Here is a 13100-nt window from a genome sequence, read left to right on the forward strand (position 1 = left end):
GAGGGAAGGGGGGAGGATTGAGGAGGAGGAAAGGAGAAGAGGTGAAGAAGTAGATCTAAAGAACTAAGACGATTGGTATTTTCAAAGTTCTATGAAATTCTCAAATGTGAATTTTAGTGGGAAGGAGATTATTATGCTTATGTGAGTAAACTTAGCAAATTTGGCCCAGGCTTTAAAATCTTGTAATACACTACACAAAATGCCTTCATTGCCTTATACTCTTTCCTGGCAACTCACTCTTACCTAAGTTTCTTGTTGGCTACTATTACTAATTTATTAAACTGAACCATCAAACATTCTTGCCTAATGTAACTCTAGAGAGGTATCATTGTTTTTCAAGTTCACTGTGACACTTTTATCCTCTTACTCATATTTCCTTATCCTTAGTCCTAAATTTAGTTTTATCAGGTAACTCTGTCTCATCCTCACTTGTTTTGAATTTATAGACCTCCTTATGCATATATCTAACTACTTGATATTTTGCATTGTTCTCTTTTTTCTTTTTACCAAAAATATACCACATACAATGTCCTATAATTTCAGCCAATTCACAAGGCTTTACTATACACTAAATATTTTACCTGTGAACCTTAAAAGAATATATTCATCATACATTAACATTAACATCAAACATTAGCTATCCTTTATGCCTTTAAATATTCTCTTTTCTATTTTTCAAGGTTTATAAGTATTTATCATTTTTTTTAAAGATTTTATTTATTTATTTGTCAGAGAGAGAGAGAGAGAGCAAGCACAGGCATATGGAGAAGCAGGCTCCCTGCTGAGCAAGGAGCCCGAGGTGGAACTTGATCTCAGGACGCTGGGGATCATGACCTGAGCCGAAGGCAGCTTCTTAACCAACTGAGTCACCTAGGCGTCCCAGTATTTATCATTTAAACTTAGCCTCCCCCATGGGGCACCTGGGTGGCTCAGTTGGTTAAGCGTCTGCCTTTGGCTCAGGTCATGATCACAGGGTCCTGGGATCAAGTCGCACACCCTGCTCCCTGTTCAGCAGGAAACCTGCTTCTCCCTTTGTGCTCTCTCCCACCTCAAATGAATAAATAAAGTCTTCTAAGAAAATAAAATAAACTTATCTTCCCAGGACATGTATACTCTTTCAATAAACTTTATTGAACCTGTATATTAAATCTGTTGACTTAGGAGAGCTTAATGAAAGCAATAAAATGATATAAAGTTTACTGAAGTTTTTGTGTCACAACAGCACATTTAAAATGTATTCTTGGATAGCAATATTATTCCACTTCTTGTTTTATTCCACAGCTCAACCCAGAATCATTTTATTTCCAAAAGTATTTCTCCATATACATTAACTGGCCTATTCTTAACTATCATATCCTCAGGGACCTACACCAGTATTCATCTTCTCTACTGTCTCCTCACATAACTTTTTCTTTTTAAAGATGAGATACATTTCCCTGAACACGTTTCCTCTTGCTTTATTAGTGGCTGCAAAGTGTCCTTCACATTCTGTACCTCTTTTAAGAACTTCTAACTCTACCCTACTGTGTTCATCCAGCACCCAGCATCAACCATGAAATGAAAAAATCCTGTCAATCATCCGATATTTGGTAATTACAAGACAACATATACCCATTTAACTGAATCTGCAAGTTTTCATCTACATGTGTAGCTGACATATTATTAGATGGCATGCCCATCATATGATTGAAAGTGACAAGGTATGGATGTATAACACTTTTAAGTGGCATTTCCGTAGCTTCTAAGTAGGAGCATGTTAGGGCAATTCCTTAACCACTTGTCCTAAAATAATCTCCTTCCATGTGAAGGGAGCTCAATTATTAAGATGCATTTGCCCCTTTTCCATTCCTCTGTTTTTTGGTCTTGGGGAGATGGAGTTACGTACCTGAATTGTCAATTTGGGGGCAAAATCATCTAGGAATGTTCATCTCAAGTCTGCCTTCTTTCTTAGGAAGTGTGTATTTTATGAAACATTTCCATGTCGGGAAGGCCTGTTTTGATCCACAGATGCCTCTGGCAGATGCATTGTCTGTACAGTTCTGAGGTTTAGCCTATATAGCTCTCTTATTTTACTACACACTCAAAATAAAATTGAATCCATCATAAAAGTAATACTTTACCTCCATCTGTATTGTGTTTTGTTGAGTTTAGAAGACTTGAAGCTTCATTAGCAAAGCAATCAAACCACATATTTTTAGTTAGATTGTATGTTTATCGTCATCCTATAAATATGTAATTGTGGGGGGAGGGGCCATCTACAGAACGGGAGACACTGGCTAAAGTACTCAGCTCTAATAACAAAAACAGTAACCAAAATAAATAAATAAATAAATAAAACCTTTGACTAAAAGCTGTCAACATGTTTTGATTGTTAATGCTTGCCATGAAAAATCCTAATAGAAGCTCATTGTGGGCTTCCCCATTCTATGAGAGTTTCCCCTTCAATGGAAACAAATTGCTACAGTTTTTATTAATGACTCATTTAAGCTAGAGACAGAGCCAACACTTAGTTTAGAGACAGAGCCAACACACAGATGCCCCCCCATGATGTTTGATTAACTGTCCTTCAAATCTTTAGCAGTTTCTTTCAACAAAAAGCCTTCCCTGATTATTCTATTTAAATGCAAACTCTCCACCCTGCTCTAGCAATCCAAGAGCATCCTTCATTTCCATGGGACTTATCACCTTCTAAAATAGTTATTAAGTTATTTATTTTGTTTACTCTCTCTTTCTCTTCACTAGAAGATAAGTTAGCACAGTGTCTCCTAATTGATGTCTTTAATAAGTGTTTGTTGAATAAATGATCCTTACGTTTATCCAATTTGGATAAAACCCTTTGAGCAGTGGGTTAAAATTTCTCAGTTGATGGCTGTGTATAGACTCACAGATAAGGTGTATTACTAATTAGGTCTGGTTTTCATGCCTCACAAATAGTTTGAATAATTTTCCGGAAGGCCTTGAGGTTTCATTAGGGCTCAGAATGCTAGAGATCATATACGAGTAAGTAGAAATCCCAGGAAACCTCCACATAATTCAATGTTCATAGTCATCTGATCTGAGGTGGTCTAGCATTGGTTGAGATCTCTTACCCCTACTACTTAATAAAATATTCTGTCCTTTACACCATAATCTGGTGTCTTTATTGTGCTTTCATATCAGGTGCTTTCAAGGAGCCAAACTGGCCATTACAAAATAATTTAGCTTCACACAGAGTTGAACAAACATGTGGTAGAAAGCAACTACATATCATTGCCCTTCCTTTCATGCATAGATCTCAAAATAGAGAACAAATTCTATGAATGTTTAGAAACAGGCCCTCCTCAAAGTCCAAATTTCACTTTCTTCAGGGTTAGAAAGAATGGTCTGTGGTGAGAACCTAAAAGTCTGCAACATATCTGCAACATAAAGATCAGCAACTCCCTGAAAATTGCAGAGGAGTGGACTCTTGGCTTTCTGAAAATAAGAATCTTGTTCCCCTACTGAGAACATGCATATCAAACACTGCAACAATGGCCCAGATAAATCTCCTCACCTAATGATTTTATCACCCATGCTTTCACTTTAAGAGCTAGTAATTTTTATTTTATAAATTTATCCTTGAGTTTGGAGTCATTACTTTTACTTTACTGCATTGTTTAATTCATTCAGCAGTATTAGATATGGGAATCAATAGCTTGAAAAATTTCTTTAAAGAAAAGTGATTCTCAATAGAAAAATATGGTTTCTAGTTAGAAGCTCACAAAACTCTCATGAGTAATTATTATATAAAATCCCATTAGCAAATGTGAAGACAATAAAAGTGTATTATTTTAGTCCTCATTTTAGTCATCAGTTCTATTAAGCATCTCAATTAATGTCCTTCAACTCTTAATTATTATGAACTTTGTGGGATAAGTGACCCAACATTCCATCTGCCCTATTCATTCCTAATTTAAGTTGGAATAGTACTCAAATTCTAGAAGAAAAAAAGAAGAAAAGGTTGTAGGAAACCTGAGGCTAGCAACATATATAAATCATTCAATTATTCAAAATAGAACAAGAAAAAGAACATATATAACAGATGTGATGGTCTATAGCAAGAGTTGGAAAACTTTGCCTTAAAACCTAGAGTAAACATTTTAGGCTTTGTCAGCAATACAGCCTTTGTGGCAATTATAACTCTACCATTATAGCACAAAAACAGTCATAGATAATACTAAACAAAAGTGACTCTATTAAAAAAAATAAACCTGCTTTATTTATAAAAGCAATATTTATTTATATTGGCAGTCTGGATTTGGTCTATCAGCTATAGTTTGCCATTACCTGGATTAAAAAATTATTATCCCAGAAAGAAAAATTATGGCATAAGTTTAATTCACCTACCTTAAATTTACAGCTCTAATTTTGTGGCAGTCATATATATATTCCAAATGCATCATAAATATTAGCTTAAAATTGCTCAGAACTATTCTACTAGTCCCATTTAACACATGGAGAATTTGGTTGGGTAAAGAAGTTAGGTAATCTCTGTATTCATTTCTTAGAGCTGTCATGACAAATTATTATAAACTGAGTGGGTTAAAATAACAGCAATTTGTTTTCATAAATTTGGAGGCTAATTTTCTGGAATAAAGGAATTGGCAGTGCTATGGTTTCTCTGAAAGCTTTAGAAGATGATCCTTCCTTGCCTTTTTTTTTTTTTTTTAAGATTTTTATTTATTTATTTGACAGAGAGAAATCACAAGTAGACGGAGAGGCAGGCAGAGAGAGAGAGAGAAGCAGGCTCCCTGCTGAGCAGAGAGCCCAATGTGGGACTCGATCCCAGGACCCTGAGATCATGACCCGACCCGAAGGCAGCGGCTTAACCCACTGAGCCACCCAGGTGCCCCTTCCTTGCCTTTTTAAAATTTCTGACCAGTGTCTACAATTCTTGGCATTCACTTCAATCTCTGCTTCTGTCACCACGTGGCATTATCTGAATGTGTCTACCTGTCTTTTTTCTTTTGTTCTTATAAGGACACCAGTCATATTAGATTAGAGCTCACCCTAATCCTATATGACCTCATCCGAATTTGATTACATCTACAAAGATCCTATATCCAAAGGTCAAAGTACTGGGGGTTAGGATTTTAAAATGTATTTTGGGGTACACAATTCAACCAAAACACTGCCTACTAATATTTCACATTATCTTAATAGTATACAGTCATAGGTACACAACATTGATGTTTTCAGTAGAAGCAGAATTGGAAGAATATTTAATATCCTATTATTTCATAAAATACTGGTAGTAGATACAATCATCAGAAGTTATTATCAACAGTTATATGCTAATAAGCTAAGCAACCTAGATGAAATGGATGCATTCCTGGAAAAATATAAACTCCCAAAATTGAACCAGGAAGAAACTGACAACCTGAATAGACCAATATCTAGTAACAAAATTGAGCAGTGATCAAAAACCTCCCAAAAAAACAAGAGCCCAGGACCTGATGGATTCCCTGGGGAATTCTACCAAACATTCAAAGAAGAAATAATACCGCCTGTCACGCGGGAGACCGGGGTTCAATTCCCCGATGGGGAGCCAGATGTTGGGGTCGATTCCATGTTAAAACATGTTAACCCCCTAGGGCCTGCCTGGGCCTGCTTAGCCATAGTGACTCCATGTTGCCTAGGTAGACATTTTGTTGTCTAGAAAAGTTACTGCTCTCCGTTCCAGGTAACTGTTACTAAAACACAACACATAAAACAAGGTAACTGTTACTAAAACACACACTTAAAACAAGGCCATTTTGTTGTTTAATAAATGCCTCAACAGTTACTAGTATTGGTTCCAGGTAACCATTACTAAAACACACAGGTAGGAGACATCCAATCAGCCAAAGCCACATATGCAGATGTCTGCGATTGTGCCCTATAAAAACTAGCCTGTAAGACCAAGGGGCGTCACTCTCTTTGGAGGCGGCCCTGGCCGGTCAGTCTGACTTCTAATGCTTGGCATAGAATAAAGCTTTACACAACTTTCACTTTTTCTCAGCCTCATTTCCCTGGCCGGTCAGCCTAACTTCTAATGCTTGGCATAGAATAAGGCTTTGCATAACTTTATCTCAGTCTCATTCCTTTGATAACGGACCCAACAACCAGTGATATTGGTCTGAAATTCTCCTTTTTGATAGGGTCTTTGCCTGGTTTGGGGATCAGGGTAATGCTGGCTTCATAAAAAGAGTCTGGAAGTTTTCCTTCTGCTTCAATTTTTTGAAACAGCTTCAGGAGAACAGGTGTTATTTCTTCCTTGAAAGTTTGGTAGAATTCTCCAGGGAATCCATCAGGTTCTGGGCTCTTGTTTTTTTGGAGGTTATTGATCACTGCTTCAATTTCGTTACTAGATATTGGTCTATTCAGGTTGTCAATTTCTTCCTGGTTTAATTTTGGGAGTTTATAGTTTTCCAGGAATGCATCCATTTCATCTAGGTTGCTTATCTTATTGGCATATAACTGTTGATAATAACTTCTGATGATTGTTTATACTCCCTTGGTATTAGTTGTGATCTCTCCCTTTTCATTCATAATCACTTCTTTCAAGATATGTCTCCAAAGGTAAAGGAAACAAAAGTGAAGATGAACTTTTGGGACGTCATCAAGATCAAAAGCTTCTGCACAGCAAAGGAAACAGTCAACAAAACAAAGAGGCAACCCATGGAATGGGAGAAGATATTTGCAAATGACAGTACAGACAAAAGGTTGATATCCAGGATCGATAAAGAACTCCACAAACTCAACACACACAAAACAGACAATCATATAAAAAATGGGCAGAAGGTATGAACAGACACTTCTCCAATGAAGACATACAAATAGCTATCAGACACATGAAAAAATGTTCATCATCACTAGCCATCAGGGAGATTCAAATTAAAACCACATTGAGAGGGGCACCTGGGTGGCTCAGTGGGTTAAAGCCTCTGCCTTCGGCTCAGGTCATGATCCTAGGGTCCTGGGATCGAGCCCCGCATTAGGCTGTCTGCTCCGCGGAGAGCCTGCTTCCTCCTCTCTCTCTCTCTCTGCCTGCCTCTCTGCCTACTTGTGATCTCTGACTGTCAAATAAATAAATAAAACCTTAAAAAAAAAACACACACATTGAGATATCACCTTACACCGGTTAGAATGGCCAAAATTAGCAAGATAGGAAACATGTGTTGGAGAGGATGTGGAGAAAGGGGAACCCTCTTACACTGTTGGTGGGAATGCAAGTTGGTGCAGCCACTTTGGAAAGCAGTGTGGAGATTCCTCAAGAAATTAAAAATAGAACTTCCCTATAACTCTCCAATTGCACTACTGGGTATTTACCCCAAAGATACAGATGTAGTGAAAAGAAGGGCCATCTGTACCCCAATGTTTATAGCAGCAATGGCCATGGTTGCCAAACTGTGGAAAGAACCAAGATGCCCTTCAACGGACAAATGGATAAGGAAGATATGGTCCATATACACTATGGAGTATTATGCCTCCATCATAAAGGATGAATACCCAACTTTTGTAGCAACATGGACGGAACTGGAAGAGATTATGCCGAGTGAAATAAGTCAAGCAGAGAGAGTCAATTATCATATGGTCTCACTTATTTGTGGAGCAAATAACAAATATCATGGAGGACAAGGGGAGATGGACAGGAGAAGGGAGTTGGGGGAAATTGGAAGAAGAGGTGAACCATGAGAGACTATGGACTCTGAAAAACAATCTGAGGGTTTTGAAGGGGCGGGGGGGTGGGAGGTTGGGGGAACCAGGTGGTGGGTATTGGAGAGGGCATGGATTGCATGGAGCACTGGGTTTGGTGCAAAAACAATGAATACTGTTACACTGAAAAAAAAAAACTAATGAGGTACTGCATGGTGACTAACAGAACATAATAAATGTTTAAAAAAATGATTAACTATATTTACCACACTAAGGCAAAACTAGTACTTTATGGAAATCACACATAGCTAACAGCCTATGGAAATCAAGGAAACACTGGTAATTCATAGAAAATCAGAAGAATTCCAATTATAGGTAGGCATAAATGTATAATAAGAGCATTTTCATTGTGTAATGAAATAGAATTACATCTGATCATCTCATCATATTCGATTAATAGATGAACTAATATTAGTTTGTGTGTCCCAACTTGCAGTATCCAAAGCAGGTAACCCTTGGTCTTAACCTCAAACAGACCAAATGGAACTGTACATTATTTTTATATAATAACTCAAGAAAACACTTGTGTTTTTGAATGAATTCCTGACCTATTAGGGAGGCCCTCTTGACTCACCATTGGACTTTGAGCTGTAACCCGAAAAATACTACCTACTGTTTTAGGTTATTAAAAAGCCAAGCTCCTGGTTTCTAAGAGCAGGCTTCGTTCCTTAACCAAATAGGCTTGAGAAATTGAAGAGGTCATGAAGAATTGTCAGATAAGCATGAAACCAAAAGACGTTTATCATCACCTCTTATCTCACTGATAAAATCCAGCAGAGGGGGATGCAACAGAAGTTCCCTATTCCATATGAGAAAAAACTTACCAATTCTCTTCTCTTTAGACAGTGCACAGAAGTTTGTGGAATACTAAAAGGGGGAAATAAGAGTCACCTGTCTCCTATGGATTCCTGAGGCACTTTGAGTTTAACTTCTCCAGTCAGGAAAGAACTTCACTGTGATTGAGGGGTTATAACAAGTTAACAGCAGTGACATGCTATAGCATACCATGTCCTATTTTGTCAGGATTTCCTGAAAAGAAAATGAATGTGCATCTCTCCTTAGGGGTTTAACTGAGAATATTCAAGATTCTCATTTAAAGTGCTCAGATCCTCACAGTGCCAGCCATAACTACAAAAGAAACCTACTAATCTGTTCAAATGTACCACTGAAAAACAATCACCCTCCAAATTCAAACATAGCATTGCATGTGAATTTCTATCACTGTGCTAAAGTAAAGCTGCATATACTTGGTTGTAACTTCAAGCAAGCTGAGGTCTTCAAATAATTTATGGGCATAGTCTGTTCACTAGATGAAAGTCCCATTAGCAAAAGTAGCATTTGCTTGGAATGTCAAGGGTCCTCAAACAATATCACGGACCCAGCATCAATACATCTTAACAGTGACTAAAGGCAGTATTTGATGATCCATTGTTTGAGAGATCCTTAAAAAACCAAGTCAAAACTAACTTCTGATCCAACAATACCATAATCAATATTCCTCTCCCATATATTCATGTACACAAATGCCTGTGTACTTGCACACATGGACTCTAAATCAGGGGAGAAACCTCAGATAACAATGAATCAAGCCATGTCTCACTTTATATCTTCTACTCTCTCCAAAGCCTCACAGATAGCCAGGTAAGGGCTTTGGGGCTTAACTGAAGTACCTGGCTGTGTTGGGTGGGGGGGAGGGGCGGGGGGGGAATCTCCTGTCTCACATAGAACCATCCCATTCATTCTCTAGTACAGAAAGGACTGTCAGCATGTTCAGTAGGCAGAGCAAACATTGTGGAGAATGTGCCACCCTCAGTTACTATTGATTAAGAGTGATACTCAATGTCTTAAAGACCCCATGATCTAGGAAAAACTGTTCATCAAACTTAGCAACACTCTCTTTTCTTTTTCCCACATTCTGTAGCACATTTTTTTTCCAGTTCTTGTTTTTATTTTTATGTTACAGAAGAGCAGAGGGCAAAGAATGTTGCCCATTAATTCAGTATTAATAAGGACTGTTATGTGCTTTAACATATCCTCCATGCACATGATGTTCCTGTTTTCTTTGCTTTCTTCTCCTTAGTGGAAAGCTGTCTTCCTCACTAATTAAAATTCATTACCTGCTCCTGAAATGAAGAAGCTGAGAAGTTACTGGCTGCCTGCCTCCATCATGCTTAACAAACCCCTGGAGGACAAATAATGTCTCTTTGTTGGGGGTGGGGGGTATCTTCTTTAGCTTCCAAAATCTGGCAACACAGTGGTCTCAGCTATGTTAACTGGTTTGCCATTTGCGGCCTACAGCTATCAATATAAAGTGGTTAGATATTCACTATTTATACCAATCACTCATACCCTTAGTAAGCACACACTTTCAAACATACTTTGCCAGATGCTACATTGCTACTCCCCAATTCTGACGCTGTCAGTCTCTCAGTAAGTGAAAACTCAGTGAGCCATAATCTTATTCTCCAACATGAATAATCCTAAATACAGGACTTTACACATGAGACAGAATAACCCACCTGACCTTGCCTCTTCTTCAGCTAATATGTTTATTTGTTGCACTTGTTTTTATTGTCTCTTCCTTGTTACCTACAGATCTCCTGTGAGGTTTTTGATCTGTTTGGTCTGCATTAACAAGGTTTAAGTGTTAAGTGTGTGCTTGATAGTTTGGAGGAGAGAAACTCCTAATACCCGAAGGTTATTAAACTTGCAGGATAGGAGCTCTGTTACTCTTCCCCTGTCTTTATCCACACCATTCTATTTCTCAGGGTTCAATTATCCACTATTTTAACTTTGTCACATTGTTAGTGTTAACTAAGCAGGAATTTGCACGAGATATAAAGTAATAAAGTTTAAGACCATGACTTTGAAGTCAGATGAAGTTATTACTCTACTTCTTTTGATATATAAAACCTCTGGCAAGTTACTCAACTGTCTAGATCTGTTTCTTCATCTGCCATGTGGGAAATCATATCTTTTAATTCAAAGGATTGGTTTAAATTAATCTGAATGATGCATATAAGGTGTAGTGGCTAGAATAAGCTATAAAATAATCATATCCTTTTTTTTAATATTTTATTTATGGGAGCCTGGGTGGCTCAGTCAGTTGGGCATCTGCCTTCAGCTCAGGTTATGATCTCAGGGTCCTGGGATAAAGCCCCAAGTTGAGCTCCGGGCTGAGGGAGGAGCCTGCTTCTCACCCTCCTTCTGCCCCTCCTCGCACCACCCCCTCCCCCCATCATACTCGTGTGTGAGCTCTTTCTCTCTCAAATAAAATCTTTAAAAAAAACCTTTTTTAAAAAAATTTTATTTAGAGAAAGCATGAGTGGGAGGCAGAAGGAGAGGGAGAAAAAATTTCAAGCAGACTCCACTGTGAGTGTCAAGCCTGAGTCGGGGCTCAGTCTCATGACCCTGAGATCGTGAACTGGACCAAAACCAAGAGTCAAAGGTTTAGTCAACTAAACCACCCAGCCACCCAATCATACTCCTATTAATGATATTTGTTTTGAGTGGCTACTATATTTTTTTTAAAGATTTTTATTTGTTTATTTGACAGACAAAGATCACAAGTAGGCAGAGAGAGAGAGAGGAGGAAGCAGGCTCCCCCCTGAGCAGAGAGCCCAATGTGGGGGTCTATCCCAGGACCCTGAGATCATGACCTGAGCCGAAGGCAGAGGCTTTAACCCACTGAGCCACCCAGGTGCCGCAAGTGGCTACTATATTTTTAATATTCAGCAAGTTTTATGTCTTCCATATGCATGAGAAAGCAAGTTGTCTGTGGAAACTTAAAGTTTTTCAGACTCTTCTGAATTTCCCAGGATACACACACAAAAAGGAGTAGCCTGGATAAATGGAGAGGTTTGCTGATTCCATATGGGAAGAGAAAGTCCACATGTGGGAGCTTATTGCCTTCTTTCTACTTCTCAGAGATACCACTATTAAACTGACAGTTTTATTTTCCACTATTCTTTTCTGTCTCCCAATAAAGCACTTGAAAATTTACTTATTTCCTACAGTGAATGAGGTGTGCCTTCTGAAGAGATACTTCCACATCACCTTGCCTCTGAGTATATATTTGGCTATCCTGATTCAGTGTCTCCAGCAATCTGGCTTTAGTCAAACAATATGTTGAAGGATTTTGTTAACATATAGCTTAAGAGTAATTTAACAGGACTTCATAACCTATTCCCTTGCATCAGCTCTAAAAATCAACCCATTTTTGTCACTGTCATTGCTATTTCTTGATAGTTTTTTCTGGCTCTTTTATATGATTATAATTTGCATTTCCATAATCATCTGTCTTTGTCACACTTGTCCAATGAAACAGTGAGTGCCAACTCAGTACCTGACATCCCGGCAAACTTGGTACTATCCCTATGTAGGTCTGGAGACTTTGATCAGTCCACAGGGTCTCCCATGCCAGCTGTGGTGGGCCTATTAAAGGAACAGGATGTTCTGACAACCACTTTTCCCTACTCCAAATCCAACAGTACTAACTAACCTCTTAAAATAACTTTGGCCCTCCTCTCTGCCTGGGACTTTATCTTTGAATGTGTGTTGGCATAATGAGGTATCAGGTGTTGTAACAATAGACACATTTTTGGCATGACATGCTGTTATTGTTAGTTTTTCTGTTTGTTTTTAAAGAATATGTGTATTAAATTGGTTGTTACACCAGAGGACTGGTTCTCATTCTCTACTCTCATACTTCTCCGGCCCTCCTCCTCCTCACTTTTGCAGGCTATGCCTACTTTCTAAAGGCAAATACTCTCAACTTCTGCCTCTCTTCATCTCAGTTCCTGAAGTACTCTTTGAGCAGTTTTATTCACACAACTTCTTCCATCTCATATTTACACTGACGACTTCCACATCCGTGCCTTGTCTGGGATTCGGAAGGTAAAATCACAACTTTTCCCTTTGAGGTGTGGGAGAAAAATATGAAATATCTCCAGAAGTTAGTTAAAGAGCGAAGTCCCAGTGGTGTTGCTAGTAAATCTGGAGTACTCAGGCAACTTGGCTCTGAGTTAAATTGGGCCCTCTATGTTTTCTCATCTTGAATACATTTACTCACCCATTTCCAGGTAGAAGAGTGAAAGATTCCAGGCATCCACACTATGCAAGAGATCTGCCCTTATGAATTACTTAATGAAAAAACAGAAGTAGTGATAAGTCTAGTGTGCATGAACCAATGTCAAAAGGACAAAGAGAGAGATAGAGAAAATGAGAGAGAGAATAAAGACTAAGAGGAGAAGGAAGAGGCTGGGGCCTAAGTTTCTGGGCCCCCGTTTCTCCATTCCAACTAGTTGAAGAAATGAGTAAAGAGAGAGCTGGATGTGCCCTTCTAACATTGTTTCCTCATAAAAATGGAAGTCCACTGGACTTCC

The 13100-nt window shown here is 38.4% G+C and overlaps 1 long non-coding RNA gene across 1 annotated transcript in view; it reads right to left on the minus strand.

Annotated features, from left to right (window-relative positions):
* LOC123391800 overlaps window positions 1-12866 on the minus strand; it is a 76572-nt gene extending 63706 nt beyond the window's left edge. The window contains exon 1 of the long non-coding RNA XR_006606530.1: window positions 12788-12866. This is a non-coding gene — a long non-coding RNA (uncharacterized LOC123391800). The remainder of the gene's footprint in view (window positions 1-12787) is intronic.
* Between the last annotated feature and the right edge of the window lie 234 nt (window positions 12867-13100).

Source organism: Mustela putorius, unplaced genomic scaffold (assembly GCF_011764305.1).
Source record: "Mustela putorius furo isolate JIRA1106 unplaced genomic scaffold, ASM1176430v1.1 tig00000281_pilon_pilon_pilon, whole genome shotgun sequence".
Lineage (NCBI taxonomy): Eukaryota > Metazoa > Chordata > Mammalia > Carnivora > Mustelidae > Mustela > Mustela putorius.